Below are 19,366 nucleotides of genomic sequence, written 5' to 3'. Positions count from 1 at the left end.
TTTCTGATGCTAAATTGGACAAATGTCCTGTGCCGTAATGTGACTTATCAAATTATAGTACTCTAATGGGTTAAAGTTTTGAAAAGTAATTTATACCCTATATTAGCATGGTATTAAATGTTCCATTTGTCTGGTGTCTTGCTCTAGACTGACAGAAGTTTGGATCTTAACAGATTTCAATTGGAAACTTTGGTACACTCAGTAAAGTAAAACATTGCCAAGTGCTATGGTTGAGCAGATCTCAGTGGATTGAAAAATAGCAATTAAATAAATTAAATGTACTCAGCAGTAAATTAAATGTTTAATTTGAAAGGCCTTCAGTAGAAAACTCAGACATAGAAGTATGAGGCCCGCACAATATACCATTTACAGTTCCACTAGACCTCACTGCCAGCGAGACCCACTGAAGGATTATGTGATAAGATATATATGAATGACTTTAATTGCTCGAACATACCATGACAGTGAACTGTGACTTAAAAAGCTCTGGGGCGCTATTACAATATTATCTTATTGGAAACTGAGACTGTGACCACGTGCAAAACCAAATTAATAAAACAATGTAGTGCTCCCAGCTCAAATACCCTATCTAAAATGTGTCAAGAAAATACAATCATGGATAAGACGTTCAAAGTACACCAAAGCTTCATATGCTTTCCATGTTAATCATTATACAGAGTAACCTAGACTTAAAAGGCAAATATCCATTAATTTCTCCTGCTATACCTACTTTCTAAACATTTAGCTTGACATTCCATTATCGTCATGATCTAAAAGATTTGCTTGACATGGGGTGGGGGTATGAAAAAGGATTAAACCAATGTTGAATAGCATGAATGTCACGGCTATGTCCGTCTTATTGGATGTTGTAAAGTACCATTGTACTTAAGTAATTTTTCTTAGTTGCAAAAATACATTAATTTAAGTTGTCATAGGTGTTCCTAACTATGTTGTACTGTATGGTATAGGCTGTTAAGACACTTGTACAATATAGGAATCAACATTTCATCTTTAAAACACTACATTGCTTTGTTAAGCGCGAATATAGGACAGAGCTGCAGCAGCCATACAACAACTGGAATAGCATACATCAGAAGAAAATTTCAAGGCTCCTTGTTGTGGAAGCACTTTCCTTTCAGTTCCTTAGCATCTGTTGCCAATTGGTGCCCTGATGTAAATGTCTAATTATTATTATTAATAATAATATTATTATTATTATTAGGGGCATTTATATGGCACCAACTTATTCTGCAGTGCTTTGCAATATTATAAAGGGGAAAATTTTGCAATAAATTAAACAATTACAAAATATTACAGGAACAATAGGTTGATGAGGACCTGCTTAGACGTGCTTACAATGATGCTTTATAAAGCCCACGTCATTACTCAGGAGCCTGGAGGCAATGTGGATTCATATGAGGTCAATGAGAGCAGTGTTCAGTGGTGCATAGACTCACACACTGCCACATCAGGTAGGGTACTCCTGTAGGCCATTCATTGGATTAGAGCAGGGGTTCCCAAAAATGTTTTCCCATGGAACCCTTTGACATAGTGTATCAACATTGTGGAACCCCAACCGCCCCCCTGGAAAAAAAAATAAAAATTGCGCTGTTTTTTTTTTTTTTTTTTATGTGCCAGTGTGTGTATCTGTGTGTGTGTGTGTGTGTATGTATCTGTGTGTCAAGGTCTGTGTTTGTATGTGCTAGTGTGTATGAATCTGACAAACAGACACACACACACACACACACACACACGCACTGGCACATTGTGGCACACAGATACACACACTGACACAGATACACACACCTTGACACACAGTGTGTATCTGTGTGTCAAGGTGTGTGTCTGTGTTTGTTTGTGCCAGTGAAACATAGAAACATAAGAACCATTTGGCCCATCTAGTCTGCCCAATTTTCATTAGTTTCATTAGTCCCTGGCCTAATCTTATAGTTAGGATAGCCTTATGCCTATCCCACGCATGCTTAAACTCCTTTACTGTGTTAAGAGCCATAGGTAACAACCTAATCTTGCACTCCACAGCAGAATGTTGATGCCCACTTTACAACTAGAAACGTAGATTTAAGAAGTCATTTATTTCAGCGTGCATGTTTTTAGGAATTGTCTCTAAATAGATACTAATGTCACTTTACGCAGTTTCTTAATGTGCAATTTCATCTAGCATGAACATAATCACATTTTTAACTTTAAAAAAAGTAATTTATCTCGCTGTGAACAGGATTTCAACCTGTGCAGGGAGACCCCATTGGATTTCGAGTCCAACACCTTAACCACGCAGCCATCACAGCTTTTCTGCTGCTTAGTTAAAGTGTGTGTATCTCTGTGTCAGTGTGTGTGTGTATATGTATCTGACACACAGATACACACCCACTGGCACATAGTGGCACACAGATACACCTTGACACACAGATACACACTCAGATACACACTGACACACACATCTTGACTCACAAATACACACACACACATACACACTCAGATACATACATTGACATATACATACACTTAAGCCGCAGATACACACACACTGGCACATACACACAAACTCAGATACACACTGTGTCATATACACACTCAGATACACACACACTGACATACACACTTGGATACCAACAGTGACACACGCACAGATACACACACTGACACACTCAGACACACATACTCGTTGACAGACACACATACACTCTCACTGACAAACACACACTCTGACAGACACACATACAAACACATATACACTCTCACTGACAAATACACATACACTCTTTGACAGACACACATACACATACAAACTCCCTTGCAAACACACAAACAATTTATTAATTTTTTAAAATGTTACTCCTCCTAGCCCCCCTACCTTTGGGAGTGCGGGCATGCAGTCTCTATGTCCCATTTGTCCAGTAGGGCTGCTGGGCTGAGCATGCGGTCCCTGGGGTCCAGTGGGGCTGCTGGGCTGAGCGTGCGGCCCCTGGGGTCCAGTGGGGCTGCTGAGCGGCTGGCGTGCGAGCAGCGCGGGTGCAGTGATCTCCCTGCTCAGCTCCCTCGTGCACCTCTTAGTGATGCCAGAGTGACGTCATATTCCGGCTCCGGCATCACTGCTGTGCGTGTGAGGGAGCTGAGCAGGGAGATCACTGCCCACTGCTCCCTCGCTGCCTGCGGCCATTTTATTTAAAAAAAATTGCTGCCTCTACCTCGTCCGTCATAAAAGGTGATCCCAGATGTGTTTAACTTCTGTGGGCATTTTTGGGAGGTTTTGTCTGTCTAGAAAAGAGCACATCTCTATGATATCTTTGTCATTTTCTATCAAGTCCCCCTGTCCCTTGGTGTGGTTATGTAGAGTTCTAAAAAATTCTGTAAAGATTCGGGATATGTCCTCAGGGGTACTTGTTAGGGAGACGTCACTTGCCCAGATAGTAGTTATGAGTGCGGCGTTGTTTAGGTTTCAGTGAACAAGCCAGAAGTGTGTCCATTTTTTGGACTTTTCATAAAATGTTCGACATGACCATTGTAAAAAGTGTGCTGTGTCCTCCAAAGTAATTCCTTGATTGTGTGCCTTATGGCTTGTAGTTCTGTTAGTTTTGTTTGTGTCGGATCTGTTTTGTGGTGGTGGTGTTCTAATTTGCACAGAAAGTCTAGCAATTGTTTCTTACGGGTAGCCATTTTGATGAGAGAATCTTTTATCATGGCTTTATGCGCCGCCCAGACTGTGCCTATTGGGGCGGCAGGAGCTAGGTTGGTTTGGAAATATTATTTTAATTCCTTATGGATAGTAGTTACATTGGTATTATCTTTAAGTAAGGAGTTATTTCATCTCCATATCCAAGGGGTGGCTACACTTATTTTATCTAAATGTATCACTATGTCCGCGTGGTCTGACCACGTAATAGATCCTATTTCTGTTCTGCTAACTTTTTAGAATGCTGGTGTTATTAACGAGAAAGTTGTCTATTCTTGAGTAGGTGTTATGTGGGGCCGAGTAAAAAGAATAGTCTTTCACATCGGGGTGTGGTGCCCTCCATGCGTCAATTAGCCCTGTTCATCTAATGAATTGGTGAAACTGTTTGTCCTGTCCACCCAATCCGTGTGATCTCAAAGACCCTTGCCTGAGGCTCCTGTCGGCAGCCGGGCACGGCACTGTGTTGAAGTTGGAGCGTAAATATTGATCAAGTGGTGGGTTTGGTTGTGGATTTTCCCAGATACCAAAACATATCTTACATCTGTTTCTCGGACAACTTTGGTTACCTGAAGCGGGCAACATTTATGGATGAGTATGGCCAATCCATTATGTTTGCGGCGATCACTAGCTTCATGTACATAGTGTATATGTGGTCTTTAAATGTGAAGTGTGCCGTCACTGGTAGGTGAGTTTCCTGTATGTAGGCTATGTAAGGGTTCAGTTTTTTAAGTTCTCGTAGTAGTAATCAAAGCTTCTTAGGAACATTGCAAACCTTTAACATTAAGGGAAGGGATTTTGAGCGTCACCCTTGTGTTCTAGGGATATTCCGCTCATAAACGATGGGATTAACAAAATTTTTTAACAAACATACATTTTATTTGATTTGAAACCGTTTTCATAGTTGTTTTAATCATATGTTTAGACAAAATATAGTTAAACATTTTTTATATTTAAATCCTCCATTGACTTTAAGGTAAACTGAACTAAAACATGATTTATTTTGTATACTTGCTCATGGTACACCACTTCCACGCAAGTTTTTTTTTTTTGTTTGTTTTTTTGCTAGTATTACTGTATATAACATTTATACGGCTTGATCGCAGTATGAAAGGGAAGCAGTACAGAGCAGTATAGCGTACAGAACAATACCCTATGAATAAGGTTGGTGCGTCTCTGCTGTGTCCACTGGCCCTTTGGTTTATTCACTAAACTTCAAATCATGAAGAACTGATGATGACACTGTGAATTCCAGGCCAAGAAATACATGTATTGTAGCACTCACTGGAACACATATTCATACGTAGAACTGTGGGTTTTATATGGAAATGAGTTTGTGAATGCAGATTGGGGTCTGATAATGTCACTGGCACAGTCCTAGGAAGTTTTGTCGGAATGTTACTCACTTTATTAACACTAAGTACGCCAAAAGGGCAACAGTCATTTGGTATCTTAAACTTAGAGGTTAGAGATACCACTGTTTGGAAGAGTCTATTCTCCCTCAACAAATATCAATAGAGTTAAAATACCGGTACTTATTCTTTGTCCAGATCTTGAGAAAGAGCTTGGCTTAGAACCAAGTTGTCTGCAGTAAGATGCTTTCTAAAACCAATGTCTTGATTCCCCATACAATTTTAAATTAATGTAGCCTTGGTCTTTCTGCAGCTAGAGGACCCTGGTTTCATTCAGAGTGAAATTAACTACAAAGTATTATGTGTGTTATTTAAAACCTTTTAAAAGGGAGATAGTGTGTCTAATATAGCACTATTTTACATCCTAAACATAAAAAATTGCTAAAAGCCTTGTGGTGATATGTGCATTAGAGGTACTTATCAAAATATCGATAACCTCTGTCAGCTGCTGCTTCTTAATCCACCACCTAGCAAAATAAAGACAGAATACTTAAGAAGTAAGTTTGTTATATTCTACTTTTGTGTTATGAATCCTTACTTCCTTATGACTGGATAACTGCTAGAGTTATACATATTGGTACATAGTGTACTGTATTTTCCAGATTAGCCCTCTCAATATAATGCTCCAATCTGGTTGACCATCAGCCAGAATAACAAAATACTTATCCTTGTCCATAACGTAAGTCACCATATGTTGTTCAAATTAGTTGTATAATTTTATGAAATTTTTCCCTGTTTTAAATTTTTTTTTGTTCTAATTTATTGTTGTTTTTTCACTATAAATTACAGTAAAGGTTTCACAGACTCCAATAGTAAACATAGAAACATAGAATGTGACGGCAGATAAGAACCATTCGGCCCATCTAGTCTGCCCAATTTTCTAAATACTTTCATTAGTTCCTGGCCTTATCTTATAGTTAGGATAGTCTTATGCCTATCCCACGCGTGCTTAAACTCCTTTACTACTACCACTACCACTCCAGCTGGAAGGCTATTCCATGCATCCACTACCCTCTCAGTAAAGTAATACTTCCTGATATTATTTTTTTTTTTTTTTCAAAATTCTTTATTTTCAATTTTTCAACTGTTAATGTGGGGTACAGAATGAAAAGAGGGGAGGGGTACAAGTACAATTCACATATTTGAGTGAGTAAGGATTTGGCTTGTCTGAGCCGGAGAGAAAGAGGCCGGGATAACTATGGCTCGTGAATAAGATGTCCTTTAACGATGGTCTCTTTAGCTGACGTTGTCTGATGGTCTTGAGGGTGTCATGGGGGTGAGCTGTCGCTCAGTGATTGTGTCTTTAGGTTAGTACCCTATGTGTCTGGGGGGGTAACAGTGGTGGGTAGGGTAGTTGGGAGATGGGGGGGTAGCGTGTCCGCTCGTGTATCTCTGTGGTCTCCATGAGACCGGCCTCTCGCGGTCTGGTGCGGGGTTGGTCGCTGTGGTTGGGCCATGAGCTGTCAGAGTCAGTGATCTGTGGTGGCCGTTTCGGGACAAGAGCCCTTCCAGGGCGGTGGGGGCCTTGTGGTGAAAGTTATGGGGAGAGGGGCGTGGGGGTGTTGGCCCTTTGAAGGTTTCGGGTAGTGAGGGGTCGGTGTCTTGGGGGGGGCGTGGTACCCTCGTTTCCATTGGAGAATCTTCAGTTGTGTGAGGCAGGGGTTGAAGTGTCAGTTTAGGTTGGGAATAACATTGGTGGGTCGATTGTCAGTGGTCTGGCGAAGTTGCATGGGGGGTCGGTGGGGGGTGAGGGGGTTAGGGGAGGTCGAAGAAGTGGTATCTTGGAGGGGTCGTAGTGGAGTAGGACGGCTGATGTCTGTAGGAGTTGGGAAAGTTTAGGGGTGGGTCAGCCTATATATGATCCAGGGGTCCCATATTTTGTTGTGGTGGTGGGTTGTGTCGTGAAGTAGGGCCGAGAGATTGTCCATTTCCCTGGCTTCCTCTATTTTCTTAATAGCTGTGTCCATGGTGGGAATGTTTTTGTTGCCCCATTGTTCGGCAATTGTACGCCGCGCGGCCAAGGCGATTTTAGCGAGTAGTTTGTTTTGTGCCCTAAATAGGGGGGGATGGGGTTTGGATAGTAACCAGACCCACGGATCAAGAGGGATCTCAGTATGAAGGAGAGCTGATGCTAGGTCTGCGATTTTCGTCCAGAGTTGTGCGATGTGTGGGCAGTACCACCAGGCATGAATGTAGGTGCCCTGTGACCCACAGCCCTTCCAGCAATCGTCCGTGGTCGAGCATTTCATTTGCTTCATCCGTAGGGGCGTCAGGTACCATCGGAGGAGCGTTTTGTAGGCCTGTTCTCTATGGTTAACGCATATGGTTAGGGATGCAGTTGCTTCCCATATTGCCGACCAGTCTGACGGGTCATTGGGGGGGCCGATGTCCCTTTCCCACGCTTTGGTGTATGCGAGTGCTTCTGACGGGGAGGAGGAGTTTAGTTGGAGGTAGATGAAGGAGATTTGGCCTTTGCGTATCGGGGAGTGTAAGCAGTCTCTTTCGAATTGGGTCAGGGTAGTGGTGGCCGTGGCGGAGTGAAGGGGGTGTTGTAGGAAGCTGCGGATCTGGAGGTATCTAAAGTGGTCAAAGGTGTTCAGTGGTGTGTGCCTGGGCAGATCTGGGAAGTGGAGCAGCTGGTTGGATCGAAAGAAGTGGTAGAAGCGGTAGAGTTTGTTGTCTTCGAAATGTGCGAAGTCTCTGGGATTCATGCCGGGAGGGAATTGTTTGTTCCGGAGGATTGGGGTTAGGGGTGAGGGGGAGTTGACAAGTCGGGTATGTGGTACGGTCTTGTCCCATATCTGGAAAGAGGTGTTAAGGGCTGGGGGCGTTTGTGGAGTGGCGGGTCTGGAATGTTTGGGAACCCAGAGGAGCAGTGAGGGGTGGTCCCCACCCAACAGATCGTGTTCGAGGTCCACCCATAATTTAAGTCCTGGGGGGGCGTGTAGGTGTTGTATTTGTGTCAAGTGGGCCGCCTGGAAATAGTGTAGGAAGTTGGGGAGCCCCAGTCCGCCTGTTTTCGTGGTTTTGTACATCGTGGATCTTTTTATTCTGGGTTTTTTGTTAGACCAAATGAAATTGTCGATTTTCGTCTGAAGTGCTTTGAAGTCCTTTCGGGAGATAGGGACGGGTAGGGTCTGAAATAGGTACAGGAATCTGGGGAGTAGATTCATTTTAACGGAGGCTATCCTCCCCAACCATGAGATAGGCATGGTGTTCCAGGTCTGGAGGTCCGTATAGGCTTGTTGGATTAAGGGGGGGTAGTTTAAATCGTATGTGGAGTCGGGGTTAGCCGGTAGGAGTATGCCGAGGTACCGAATGCTGGTGTCGTGATACCTAAAAGAGTGTGAGCGTCGTAGGTCATTCAGGTCATGTTCTGGGATTCCGATTGGGAGAGATTCCGTTTTGTCTAGGTTTAATTTGTACCCCGAGACTGCAGCGTACTCGTCCAGTAGTGCCAGCAGGGGAGGTATGGATTGTAGAGGGTTGGTGAGTGTGAGGAGGATATCGTCGGCATAGGCCGATATTTTGTACTCCTTTTGTCTCACAATGAGACCGGTGATTAATGGGGAATCACGAATTTTTTGCAGGAGGGGTTCAAGGGAGAGGGCGAAGAGGAGCGGGGAGAGAGGGCAGCCCTGCCTGGTACCATTTTTAATTGTAATTGATGTTGGGATGGAGTTGGGTATAAGGAGGGTGGCCCTTGGGTTGTTATAGAGAGAAGACAGGGCCTCTATCAGGGGTTCGGGGAATCCAAATTTCCTGAGGGTGGTAAATAGGAAAGGCCAAAGGAGGCGATCAAATGCCTTTTCGGCATCCATGGACAATAGAAGGGTCGGGATCTTCCGGTGTGTTGCTACCCAAATGAGATCTAAAGTGCGTCTGGTATTATCATTGGCCTGTCTCGAGGGGATAAATCCCACCTGGTCGGGGTGGATTAATTTGGGTAGGGAGTGTTGGATGCGGTTCGCCAGAAGTTTCGTGAAGATTTTGATGTCTACGTTGAGGAGGGATATCGGTCTATAGTGGCCTGGGTCGGTGAGTGTCTTGTTTGGTTTCGGGATGAGGCTGATGTTTGACCGCAGCATATCGTCAGGTAGGGCCTCACCTTGGAGTAGCGAGTTGTAGAGCGAGGCGAGGTGTGGAAGGAGGGCAGCCGAAAATGATTTGTAGTATTGGCCCGTGAAGCCATCCGGACCTGGGCATTTATGAGGTTTGATTGATTTAATTATGAGGGCAATTTCTTCCGTTGTGGTGGGTGAAGTGAGGTATTGTTTGGTTTCATCTGGCAGTGCAGGGAGGGGGATGCCTCGGAGGTACGAATCGATGGCTTGGGGGTCAAGCGAGTGGGATTGATCGTGCCTAGGGTGTGTTTTATGGTCATAGAGTTCAGTGAAGTACTTGGCAAAGGTGGCGGCAATTCGGTCTGGGGTAGTGTGTGTGGTGCCGCCGGGGGAGTTGATCTTATCGATATTTTTGGCTTGCACTTTGTGGCGTAGTTTGCGGGCTAAGAGTGAGTCCGCTTTATTGGACTTATCATAATAGAGTTGTTTAGTCCACAAGAGCGCCTTTTGGGAGTCCTTGGCCATGAAGGATTTGATAGCCTGTTGGTGGATCTTTATTTGGGCCAGCTTGTCTGAGGAGGGGTCTAGTTTGTGTAGGGCCGAGGCGGTTCTCAAGGAGGATATGTGGTGTTCCAGTTCTCTGAGCTTCTTTTTTTTGAGCCTGGTGGCCTGTTCAATCAGTGTGCCCCTAACCACTGCCTTGTGTGCTGCCCACAGGGAGCTGGTTGAGGTGACCGAGTGTGAGTTTTCGGTAAAGTAGTTTTCTATGGTTGCGCGTGTGTCCCTCGTGATGTCAGGGTTTTGCAGTAGAGTGGGGTTTAGTCTCCAATTCCAGGGCCTGGACGCTATGGGAATGTCCATTTCAAGGGAGATTTCTGCATGGTCGGACCATGCAATGGTGCCTATTGTTGAGTTTGTGACCTGGGGTAGCAGGGAGGGGGAGATTAGGAACATGTCAATTCTAGAGTATGAGGTGTGGGGATGCGAGTAAAATGAGAAGTCTAGGGTGTTGGGGTGTTGTAGTCTCCATACGTCCTGGAGGTTTGTGTGGAGTGCGAAGTTTGAGAGCAATTTGTCCAGTCTCGTTGGGTGGGGGGTGGACCTTTTCGTGTGGAGCGTGGGGCGTTTGCGGTCAAATTCAGGGGCCATAGTCGCATTAAAGTCCCCACCTACAACCAGGTGGTGGGAGCTAAATAGTTTTAAGTGTGCCCTGAGGGTCGACCAGAAGGATGGGTCAGGGGTATTGGGAGCGTAAATGGAAGTGATTGCGTATTTTTGGGTCCCCAGATGTCCCACTATTGTGAGGTATCTGCCTTGGGGGTCCGGGATAGAGCGCGTGAAGTGAATCGGACAGGATTTGTGGATCAGGATGGCCACTCCGTTGTTTTTACCGTGATGGGAATTAGCTAGGTGGCATGTGGTGTAGTGTTTGTTGCGTAAAGGAAAGGGTCTAGAGTCAACGTAATGTGTTTCTTGGAGGAGGATTAGTTCCGCTCGCGAGCGGGTTGCCCATCTCAAAAGTTGGTGTCTTTTAGCTGGGTTGTTGAGGCCTTTGCAGTTAAGTGATACACACGAGAGTGTCCTAGGCATTTCAGGTGTTATAGGTGTGGTGGGGGTACGGTGGGACGGGGTGGTCCCCGAGAGAAGTGGTAGCTTAGTTGCGAGGGAGGGCTGTGAGGCAAGGGAAGGGTGGGGGTGTAACGTCTTGGGCTGGAGGGTAAGGGTGTGGGGAATCGGGTCTGTAGGGTCCCTGGTCTTATAGAGTACTAGCCAGGTGGTGTTGTTTGGGGGGGTGTTGGTGTTGCCTGAGGGGTGAGGGGTCGTATGTGCTTCGTGCCCTGTCGTGGGCGTTTGTGTAAGTCTGGGGGGAGAGGAGGAAGGTTTTCACATTCCCTCTGTCCTCCCCCCCCAGCACGCAGTGGTATGGTACACTCACGGTTGTAGGTTTCTCAAGATAGCTGTCCTAGGTAGTGCCGGGAGTGGTTTCTCTGTGGAGTCACAAGTGGGAGATAGAAGTCAGTTGGCGTCCGGGATGGGTGTCTCGATGTGGGGTTGATGGTCTGTGAGGTGCGTCATTGAAGTGGGGTCAGTCCCATGTCGAGTCCATTGTTTTCAGCTTCTGGGGGTGAAGTGCTATTCCGGACTGGAACAAACATAAAAATAAAAGCATTTGAAGGCATAACTGAACAGTAATTAACAACATTGAACAAGTAGGGATTATAGGTTGCATTTACCCGCAGTTGTGTGCATAGACAATAGATATCAAGGTGTAGGGGCGCCAAGTCAGGAGTTACGGCTCCCAGCATTAGTGACTTCTTGTTTGCCCAGTACCTATGTTTGGGCTTAGTCAGTAGGACATGGAGTGTTAGAGCAGGTTAGGAGGGTTATGAGAGCAGACCCCTCTCTAGGGTTGGTTTAAAGTATAATTTCTAAGGTCCTATGGTGTATCTTAGTGTCTGCTCCCCCCTTCCCAAGAGCTGTTCCCTATTCTGGGGCCTGTCCCGAATGTCTCAAGGTCATCTCCCTGTATCCAGGTAAGACATGAGTTAGGTAGGGATCCGTCAGGAGTGAGGGTGTCCATAGGGAGCTGCCGTGTACCCCAGTGGTCTCACTCCCCCAGATAGAGGCATACCTGGGGATGTAGATTTCACCCTTCCTTTCCCTTATCCGTATAACGTATATGCTCCCCTGTGTAACCTCCTGTTATTGGTTTCTATGGTATTATAAATGTTCTTTTTTTTTTTTTTTTTTTTTAAAGTATTGTTTTTTTGTTTTTTTTTCAGTTTTTTTTTTATAATGTCTTTTTTTTTTTTTTTTTTGTTATTTACTTATTTATTTATTGATTGATTCTCCCCCTTCATTGTCTCCCCCCACCCTATTTCTTGTTTATTTTTTATAATTTTTATTGTTCTTTTTTTTTTTTTTTTTTTCCCCCTTTTATTATTTATTATTATTTATTTATTTAGTTTTTGTTAGATTTTTGTATTATATGTAAATATTGTTTCCCTTCTATTTTATAGTGCTATGATAGAGGTATGTTGCTAATGGGGGGGTTAGGGTCCGGTCTTGTTACCCAGCCGTCTATCGTGGTCTTGGGCATTGAGAGCGGTGGGGGGTGATCCTCCTATCTTGGCTAGTGGCAGTACGCTCCGGTCCCTTAATAGGCCTACTTTGGGTGCGTGGAGAGACTATGGGGCAAGAAGTGATAGGGGGTCGGGTCGGGGCACCTGTCGGGGGAGTAATCCAATGGTCCTGACAGGAAAGCGTAAGTATGCCCCCCAGGTGGCTAAGGGATTGTGCCATAATTTCAGGGATCTCGACCCACATACATAACCCCGTGGACCCCCCACCCCAAGTCCCTCCGGTCCCACCCCAAGGTCCCCTGGTATACTTGCTATATCGTGGCATAGTCCGGTGGTAGAGTCCCTTTTCCTGGGCTCGGCAGGTGAATCATATGGGCCCGGGATGGTGTCTTTGGTTTAGTTGTGGTGGAGAGTTCGGGGGAGCGCTTCCCAGGCCTGACCAGAAGATCAATGATCGGGGCAGGTGGAAGTTTGAGGTCTCGTTCAGCAGAGGGGGAGTTCATCGGGTAGCAGGGCGTCTGGTGTGTCATGCAGGGTTGTGGTGAGTGTCATCTTGGTGCAGGTAATGCTGGGGTCAGGGAAGTGTTGCGGTTACCAATCTTGCGAAGCGTTGCCGGTCTCCGGTTCTCGTGGCTGTGGTCTTTTCTTTTTAGGGGGACGTGGAGAGCGGGGCCTGGTGTCTTGGCGGGCGTCGGTCTCTCGTCGGAAGGCGGAGGTGTTTTGCAACAGTTGGACTCCCAGCGAGTCCGCAAAGGGCCCCATCTCTGCTGGATGCAGGAGTATGTGGGTTTGTTCGTCCTTTCTGACAATCAACTTGAAGGGATGGCCCCACATGTATTTCAGCCCTTGTTGGTGGAGGGCCATAGTGAGGGGTTTGAGGTCTCTCCGCTTCTTCAACGTTAGCGGTGAGAGGTCCTGAAAAAAGGTGAGCATGGTGTCTTTGTATTTGGGCTGTTCGTGTCTTGCCGCCTGGATCAATTTTTCCTTTGCCGTGAAATGGTGGAGGCGGGTGATGACGTCCCTCGGGATAGTTTGGTTAAGGTTGGGCGGTTTCAAGGCCCGGTGAGCCCTGTCTATTTCCAGGTCGATGGGTGTGAGATCCGGGGCCATCCTTTGAAATATGGCTTTAAGCGTGGGTAGTAGTTGCTCGTGGGAGACCGCCTCGGGTAGGCCGCGGATGCGGATATTATTTTAAGGTCCTCCATGCCGTCCTCTAGGGCTGAAATTTTGCCATGGAAATATGCGATGTCTTGGGCATGTTCCTGTGTGGTAGACGCTAGTTTAGATATGCGGGTCTCCGCCTGGTCTGTCCTGGAAGCTAGGGTAGTCACTTCAGCTTTGAGGCCCTCAAGCTGTTTGGTGATTTCCGCGGCCACGTGGGTTTTGATGTCGGCGGTGGCCTCGCGGAGCATGCCACGGAGTACCCCGATGGTAAGTGGGGCTGTTGTGTCCGATGAGGGGACGGTATCCTCGGGTTCAGAGTCATCCTCTTCTGTTAGTTGGGAGTTAGTAGGCCTCTGTGAGGTGGTCGGCGTACGGAAGAGTGTTGCTACCGACGGGGTTTGATCCCGTTTTTTCTTCCCACCGCCCATGGTGTCGGAGGTTGGGTAGGATGAGTGGCACCGTTCAATGTTGTTTGTAGATGGTTGTGACTAACAGGGGTGGCGATGTTAGTGGATTAGCGTGCTGTGGGGAGAGAGAGCTCGGGAATCAGGCGTCCATCTTCCTCTGAGGTCAGGCTCCGCCCCCCCTGATATTATTTTTAAACCTTTGTCCCTCTAATTTAAGACTATGTCCTCTTGTTGTGGTAGTTTTTCTTCTTTTAAATATAGTCTCCTCCTTTACTGTGTTGATTCCCTTTATGTATTTAAATGTTTCTATCATATCCCCCCTGTCTCGTCTTTCCTCCAAGCTATACATGTTGAGATCCTTTAACCTTTCCTGGTAAGTTTTATCCTGCAATCCATGAACCAGTTTAGTAGCCCTTCTTTGAACTCTCTCTAAGGTATCAATATCCTTCTGAAGATAAGGTCTCCAGTACTGTGTACAGTACTCCAAGTGAGGTCTCACCAGTGTTCTGTACAATGGCATGAGCACTTCCCTCTTTCTACTGCTAATACCTCTTCCTATGCAACCAAGCATTCTGCTAGCATTTCCTGCTGCTCTATTACATTGTCTGCCTACCTTTAAGTCATCAGAAATAATCACCCCTAGTATTGAACACGAATAATATCGTGAATGGTACATGTGCTGGGAGGATTACAATTCAAGTTGGCAAGATCTAGTGTGTGTTGAGTTATAATGACATTGGTTTGTATCATCTCAGGTACTGAGTTGGCGCCCTCAGGGGAAGTCAAGACGCCTCTTCCTTTGAATGGTCGGTTTTGTCTGTTGTTTCCAGTATTGCTTGGTGCTCGAGACACTTGATGCCCCTTTTTCCCATGGAGTTATTTTTCCCTGTTTAATATGAATTCTAGAAATCTTTTGGATTGATTAGCTTTTTTAGAAGCATTTGATCTCCGAAGTACAATTCTCGCAAAAAAAGGCTTCCACTTTTTTGTACTTACAAACCACAATTCTCTGTCCGTACGTGAGCAAATGGTACTATTATTTATGATCGTACCAGAATAATTGGTTTCATGTCACATACTGTTCATTTTAAGGACAACTTAGAAATATTCACTATTCTGAGAATGTTTTTCTCCAAAACACAGCAAGTTTTGACTAACTGTGTGAAATCATTTGACATGCATGATAAAATATACATTTTAGACTTAGGCAGAAGAGTTGGCAGAAGGAAAGGAAAATATTCACCGTGGGACCCAGCATTCCACTGATGCTTCATCTACTTAGTCACTGCTCAGATGGGCATATAATTCCCGGCTTCTGTCACTGGTGAATTGCCTCTATATATAAAACGTGTCTATATATGAAAAGTGTTGGAATTCTGTGAAAATCCCCATTAATGAAAAGAGATTTGTCTTGATTGTCTCTGCATATAAAACAAAACCATCAGTATCTAAATAGCTACGGTATATCTTCTAAGAAACTATGTTATGGTTAGACTTATTTATAATAATGAACCCTATTCATCAAAATTATTATGGGCTGCAGGAACCGAAATAACTTACATGCTGTACTTGAGTTATCTGGTGAAAAGAATTCAGCTGAAAGCAAAATTATATTTTCTTTTAATAAATACAGTTCCTTCTACAGTTTTGCTGCCAGGAAATTTTCATGCATTTCTTATGTATTTACAGAGTGTGTTTTCTTTGTAGAGTGCGATATTTTAAGCATAACCATAAATTATAATTATGTTTTTACTATTTTTGCTTTATTTGTACCAAACTGCAGCATCACAAGGTACGAAACAGCATGTAAAAAAAGTATAAACCACAAAAAATATATATGACCACAATATATGCAATATGTAACACCCACTTAAGTGTGTCCACCAAGCACCAAAGACAAATAGGCAAACAACAAAAATATAAGTGAGGTGTACAAGGGATGAAATCACCTAAATATAAGAGATGAATACCTCCTTGGTATAACAAAGGAAAAATCTGACAATAGAACTGACATAGGGTGATATCATCAAATACCAGTAAACCCACAAAGTATAAAATGCAATCACAAGATGGCAAATGATTTTCAGCCCATCAAAAATGAAGCTCGAACATCTGTAGGTTCAATGGAAGATAGAAAACACAAATATAGTGCAAATGGTAAGTATAAAAAACACAATTTATTAGAATGCACTTACAGGATAGACGTTAAAATAGGCATGTCTCCGTATATAACAGACCTGCAGCTGATCTATATGGTGTAAAAAGGATCAGGAACCAGCAGAAATACAGAAACAAAGTCTCAACAAGAGAGAAACTCCGTCTCCATGCTTTTCATCTGACGCGTTTCGTCTCACAGACTTCTTCAGGGATGTATGCCGTCATCTTCTTAGCCTTCGTTTAAATAGTGATAGTAATCCTCAGATACGTTCCAGAACCGGAAACTATGTGGCGTTTCAACGTGGAACGCACACCCACACTATTTAAAAGAAGGCTGAGAAGACGATGACATACATCCCTGAAGAAGTCTGTGAGATGAAACGCGTCGGATGAAAAGCACACAGACTCTGAGTTTATCTCTTGTTGGTACTTTGTTTCTGTATTTCTGCTGGTTCCTGATCCTTTTTACACCATATAGATCAGCGGCAGATCCGTTGTATACGGAGACATGCCTATTTTAACTTCTATCCTGAAAGTGCATTCTAATAAATTGTGTTTTTTGTGCTTCCCGTCTGCACTATATTTGTTTTTTCTATCTTTCCATACCAAAGCTCCTATACATCACGCCTGAAGTCACTTGAACCTACAGACGTTCGGGCTTCATTTTTGATGGGCTGAAAATCATTTGCCATCTTGTGAGTGCTTTTTATACCTTGTGGGTTAACTGGTATTTGACGATATTACCCTATGTCAGTTCTATTTTCATCTAGATATCTGGAAAGATTTTTCCTTTGTTATACCAAAGTGGTATCCATCTCCTTTATTTAGAAAAAGTAGCCTAGAAAATGTGAGTTTTGGGGGCGGGGCCTGACCATCATGGCGGATAGACGCATCTTCCGCGTGCTCCAGCACAAGATGGGCAAAACAAGCAATAATCGGCTAAAACAACATGCAGGTTCCAGCATCCACTGGCCACCCACGACAAAAGGCACACAGCGAGATGTTTTATTGCCAGTTCGGAGCCAGATGACACAGCCAACGGCATTGCGGCCTAGTGGGCGCCGGACGGGGGAGGCGGCCGTTCCCCTGCTCGGGAAGCGCTATGGAGCTTCTTGCCGCACAAGTAAGCCCTGTTACCCCCCCCCTGAACCGGCGGGGGTGATCCCGGTCCGCCCAGGGTCGGCTACCTCGAGCGTAATAGCGCGAAAAACAAGCGGAGGCCTACCTACAATGGCGGACGAGATATGTGCTGACTACCCGACCGACGAAAAGCTGGATGTCCTAGCACGACTCAACCGTCACTTCGAGGCATTCTGGAGGAAGCTGGAAGGTAGGCTGGGTAAAACTGCTCCACCTGGGCCCCCCACTCCCTCGAAGCACCCACCAACTAGTGACCCTTATCCAGCGCCTGGGCGCTTACACCAGTACCCAGCACCCAAAACCATCCAAGCAGGAAACCGAAGCAAACTAGCCTGCCCAAACCGCCCCTACTGCACTGCACAAAGACCAGGCAGAATCCGACCCCATGTACCCAAATCACCCAGACAGAAGGCTCACACATCACCACGACACCCACAGCCACGAGGAAGACCCAAGGGACATGCTCCAGTCCGTGGACCGAGCTATGGGCCCCGTTCGAAGAACACATCACCACGCCGGCTACCAGGACCATCAGGCTGGAGGGGGGAAGAAGCAGAGCCCCACACGAAGATACAGGGTACAGCTAAAAGACTTCAACCACACTTATGGGCCCACTGCATCATATTGAGGCTCCATCACATGAACCCCCAACTGAACCAACCGGGATGCATGGACTCCCTAATCCTCACGCCGCTTCTGAGACCTGGGCCGGCTCGCTGCAGGGGCATCGGCTGATGGCGGCAAAATGCCTCACTGCAGCTCTGCCATCCACGCTGCAAGACCCCTAACGCTGGAGGTTACCGACATGCCACTACCGAACTTACTCAGTCATATCCTGGCAATGCTCCTGTTTGACTGTCTAATTTAGTCCTAAACACTATTCCTTTAGTATGCTTCCTACTACCGGACTTTCTTGCCCAATATGCTGGACACAATTGCCTTGACCTGTTACAGCGAGACATTCAAACGAAAATATTAAGCAGCCGCTCACCTTCACTCGCTGTGCATGTTCAAGATGACATAGCCTCACAAGTAGTTTATTGTGTTTATATGATGTTTCACAAGTGCATTACCGCCACTGTTTAACGTTGTTTTACTAATTTTCCACGCACGACCTCATGATATATAATGCTTTGATCACTAACCCTGATAGCACGACACTCGTTTTTATTGCAAATGTTAGCAATGATGTTTTACGTGTTAGGTTGTATATAATGTTATATCTCATGCTACACTAGAACGCCCGCCTTGTACGGTTTACACGTACACCGAGCACCTCAGTAGCGTTAAGCGGAGTGCGAATATATAGCTGAACCTGCATGTCTTGATATGACACTACTCTACTCTAACTAAACTACTAATCTCAGAAAAGTGAATGTATAAGCGTCCTAACTAAACTACTAAGCTTAGAAAAGCGACTGTATAAGCGATCTAACTAAACTACTAAGCTCAAAAAAGCGACTGTATAAGCGCCCTAACTAAACTACTAATTTCAGATAAGCGACTGTATAAGCGCCCTAACTAAACTACTAATCTCAGATAAACAACTGTATAAGCGCCCTAACTAAACTACTAATCTCAGAAAAGCGACTGTATAAGCGCCCTAACTAAACTACTAAGCTTAGAAAAGCGACTGTATAAGCGCCCTAACTAAACTACTGACAAATATAGTCACCCAGCTTGCGCCTAGCTTGTATTAATATATATGCATATCTCTCATTTATTGACGATTTAGACATAAACCTGTTTGCTAATTTACCTTTAAAAAATGTGCAATGTTAATCTCTATTGCCATATGTTATCTTATGTATATCACCGAGTTGCACCTGCTGTTGTGGCAGTGCTAAACCACATGTTTCACCTTTGCACAAATAAAATAAAGAATTAAAAGAAAAAGAAAATGTGAGTTTTGTTTTTGTTTTTTATGGTGCTGTTTTAGGTTTTCAGAGGCTAAGTGATTTAAATGTACTTTTTATCAATCAATTTATGAATTACGTTCCACAGAGAAGTTTACAACAGTAAACCTATCTCCCAACAATGGGAAGGAAGATGAGGTTGGTTGTACATAAGAGAGAGCACCCAGATTATGGGCTTGTAAGCGTTGTGTACTATCCATCAAACTAGCCAGCCCTACTCAGTTAAGACCATACGCAGAGTGCTTCTGAAGTGCTTAGCCCATGGGGCGTTAATCCCTGAATGCACTTATCTGAGTGTGAGTGTCTATTAACGCATTTGTTTACCACTTTATGGG

At 44.8% G+C, this 19,366-nt stretch overlaps 1 protein-coding gene and 1 non-coding gene across 2 annotated transcripts in view; one reads left to right on the top strand and one right to left on the bottom strand.

Annotated features, from left to right (window-relative positions):
• The window catches only part of LRRC49 (leucine rich repeat containing 49), a 128,807-nt gene that overhangs the window by 62,608 nt on the left and 46,833 nt on the right, over positions 1-19,366 (top strand). The window lies entirely within an intron of this gene.
• Positions 2,225-2,306, bottom strand: TRNAS-CGA (transfer RNA serine (anticodon CGA)). The gene has a single exon. It is a non-coding gene; the product is annotated as a tRNA-Ser (tRNA).

The sequence above is a fragment of the Pelobates fuscus genome, chromosome 3 (genome assembly GCF_036172605.1).
Source record: "Pelobates fuscus isolate aPelFus1 chromosome 3, aPelFus1.pri, whole genome shotgun sequence".
NCBI classification, from domain to species: Eukaryota; Metazoa; Chordata; class Amphibia; order Anura; family Pelobatidae; genus Pelobates; species Pelobates fuscus.
The sequence above is the reverse complement of the archived record's forward strand: the minus strand, read 5'-3'. Positions and strand labels throughout refer to the sequence as shown.